Source organism: Frankliniella occidentalis, unplaced genomic scaffold (genome assembly GCF_000697945.3).
Source record: "Frankliniella occidentalis isolate FOCC.00 unplaced genomic scaffold, Focc_3.1 Scaffold337, whole genome shotgun sequence".
Taxonomy (NCBI): Eukaryota; Metazoa; Arthropoda; class Insecta; order Thysanoptera; family Thripidae; genus Frankliniella; species Frankliniella occidentalis.
Window position 1 is genome coordinate 314,188 of NW_026267460.1, and position 3,097 is coordinate 317,284.

Genomic DNA, 3,097 nt, shown 5'->3' on the forward strand with positions numbered 1-3,097 from the left:
TCTAAACTTCCCCCCTAAACTCTACCCCCTCTTCCACCCCCCACCCCTTTTCTCCTGGATACGAGACGACTCCGTCACCCAGCACCCAGCTCGAGGACCACCGTATATACAGCGCCGAAACCCTTCACTCCGCTGGACGCAAGAGGGAAGGGAGAGAGGGGAGGGAACTGCTTTGAAATTCCAAGAGAGAGTGATGCACGCGCAACGTCGGGCTAGTGACACAAGACGGACAGCAGCAGCGAGGGAGAGAGTAAACACAGTTAAAAATCTAAAGAAGAACGGGACAAGGGCTGTCGCTGTTGTTTGTTTTTTTTATACGCCAGAGATAACAAACGGACCCGGGCCCTTAGGTAGACGGGTAAAAATGGGGTTTGCATAACATCGCGCTAATGAGGGCGAAGAGCGCCAGCGGCCCCGGGCACGCAAAGCGGACCGTGTGAGGGTCCATCCGTCCCACGTCCAATAATGGGGGATAGTCACGATGGCGCGACAGCGACCGCGGCACAAAGCAAGAAGGTATGGGGCGCGGACGCGACCCTCCCCCGAACCCGAACCTGGACCCGCGCGATCTCCCCGGGGACAAGGTTCGTTATGGTGCTCGCGCCACACAGCGCGCCCTTCCGCCTTCTCTACTTTGCAGTCACGCTTTTTTTCGCAATCTTCGGCCTGCGTGATGATGGCAAGCTCGACGACGACGACGTCGACTCGACAGGACATCGCAGCCCGCGTGGCGTGGTAATAGGCGCTGCCCGGCCGGCTGGACAGTGGCGCGCACCAGGCAGGGACACAAAAAAACATGAAGGATGGAGGTCTTCTCCACCCCGCCCTACGCCACGCCCTGCCACCCCTGCCACGCCGTGCTACACCACGCCACGCCACCCCGTCCCACGCCACGGTGAATCTCCGGCGCAGCTCTTTTGTGCGCGGGTGAGTAATTGAAGAGCGCCGAAGCAAAGTTATGTCATTCAGACGGGGTGTATAGTGCTGAGGGAGGTTATTGATATAATGGCAAAAATACAAGAAAAGTTTTCACCCATCTCGTCATTTACTACTACTTTCGCGATGTACGCCAGACTACTACTTGTTATCACTCACAAAAACAATGGCACTACGAGTGATAAACGCATTAGATTTTTCTGTTTTTTCTTTTCGAAAGTTTGAAGCCATCATCTGACTCTGCTTAAAATTCTGCGTTCGTCCAGCGACCCTACTTTGTGATGAGGGTTTGAACCACGGCGGCATACTATCATCACGTGTTATACTACATCCCACCCTTTTTATCAAATTAGTCTTCAGCCTAAAGTTTTATTGAGGTGGTGTGTTTTCTTTCTCCCTATCCGAGTAAAAAACCGGCTTGCCTCTGCCCCATATCTTCATTCCGAGCGACCTCAATTACGTCTGCTGGCTGAGCTACATGCCTGCGGTAGAGTAGGGGCGATCCAGGTTGGGGGAGAGGAGGGGGGAGGGGGTTATGAAGCCCCCATTAATCATTTGCAATAATCTGTGGACAGCTTCCCCACCACTGCTTCCCCGCCTCACCCGCAGCGCCCCCTTCGGCCAAACGGCCAGCGCTCCCCCTCAGTAGTATAGTGTATATATATGTATATATAGAGAGAGAGAGAGTTTAATTCTGCCTCGGCGCAGCCAGACGTGGCCAAAGCGCCACTAATTGTTTCCAATCATTACTGCCCGAACTGTAACTTCCACACGACTACTGTATACCACTCTAAAACAAAGTTTTATTACTTTGTGACAGTTAATGCCATCATAATTCTTTTTCATTTGCTTTTTGGTATAGGCAGTAAAATTAGCAACTTGTAATTTGAACGATTTGAACGAACAACTATGTAGAAATTGTACGTACCTACAAGAAAATGTGTGCATACTGCGAGCATGCTTTTGCATAATAATCATGCTCGAAAAGTTTGTGCATAACTGCTGCTTAAATATGCAAAATCAAAATGTACAACGAAATGCATAAGAGTCGAGTACCAAAATGTACTTGACAAGAAAACCTCGCGACTTCTCGAAAGGCTTTCGTTATATTTAAGCCTTTTTAAAAATAGAAATGTTTGTTGTTTTTTTTTTTGTTTTGTTTTTTCAGTTTCTCCTGTAAACATTTTTCCAGGAGTTCATTTCATACGATCCACCATCATCAACACCTGGTGGCAAATTCGCTTATCATCCAATGCTCCCCCACCCCACTCCACCCGGTGTAACACACCGGCGCTCTCACCTCGGAGGGGCCGATCAGCATCGGGGAGGGGTTGTTGTGCTCACTCCTGCTCGGTATCCAACATCAGCGCACCGTACACGCTACGCGCGCGGCGGGCTCGGTCGGGCAACACGTGGGTGTTGACGTCGGGCTGCGCGACGCGCGCTCCTCGCTGGGTGGGCGGTGCGGCCGGTGCGGCACGGTGCGGCGCGGGGGGCGTGCTACCCCGAGAGAGTCCGGCGAGCAACTGGCGGCCGGGGCCGCGAGCAGCACGCAGCCAGCCGCTCCGGAGGGGAGAGGAGCAAGAGGCACGGGCGGGATGCGGGGATGATTATGCATTTCGCCCGTAGTCGAACGAGATCGTGGAGAGAGAGAGAGAGAGAGAGAGAGAGAGAGAGAGAGAGAGAGAGAGAGAGAGAGAGGAGGGAGAGGCAACACGTCACACGTCCTTCCATGACTTGACGTCTCCCAGCTCCTATGAATTCGGCAGGAAAAAAAGGGAATTATTTCTTCATTGTGTGATATTTTTCTCCCTTTGGTTTCGGGTAGGAGGGCCGTCAAAGCGTGAATAAACCTTTTCGACAGTGGTTGAGGTTTCTTTCTAACTGTTTGGAAATTTTGACTTATTCGTAGCGCAACAACGGTCGACTTGTTCCGTTGCGCTACGGAGTCAAAATTTGCTATTTTCGGGTTCAGTGAAAATGTAGCACGCAATGTAGGTTTTCAGCCCCCCTACCCTCTCCTCCCCCCTCACCCTACCATCGAAATGGTGTATTGAAACTTGACAGGTCGCGATGAGCTGCGGCACACGCGCACTGCGAAGTGCGTGAAGAAGGACCCGCCAGCTCGACCAGCTCGTGCACCTGCCTCGCCCCCCACCCC